The sequence below is a fragment of the Arachis duranensis genome, chromosome 5 (genome assembly GCF_000817695.3).
Source record: "Arachis duranensis cultivar V14167 chromosome 5, aradu.V14167.gnm2.J7QH, whole genome shotgun sequence".
Lineage (NCBI taxonomy): Eukaryota > Viridiplantae > Streptophyta > Magnoliopsida > Fabales > Fabaceae > Arachis > Arachis duranensis.
Genome location: NC_029776.3, coordinates 663,302 through 663,701, shown reverse-complemented (window position 1 = coordinate 663,701; position 400 = coordinate 663,302).

Below are 400 nucleotides of genomic sequence, written 5' to 3'. Positions count from 1 at the left end.
AGGGCAATCTTGGGATATTATCCTATTGCGAAAGAACAGCTAACAAAGCTGGTTATATTTCCATAGGCTTCCCCATCTGACACCTATCAGTTTTTCCAGTATGGATTAATTGATACAATTCTAATTTTTAATGATTTAAAAATTATTAGTGAGTTTCCTGCAGGATTCATTGATGCAGTAAAGAGATTTAAAAATATGATTGACAACGTAAATCCAAGGGATATATCCCTAAAATTTACGAATAGTCAACCTATTTTTAATGAAGAAGAAGAATGCTTGGTTCCAGCACATCAAGTAATCTTCATGTCCGTCTTCCCAAGAAATTTTCAACCAATTGATCAAGTTCAAGATTTAACAATCTACAGTCATGAAGGAAGACTAGCCAGCACACTAGCAAGGG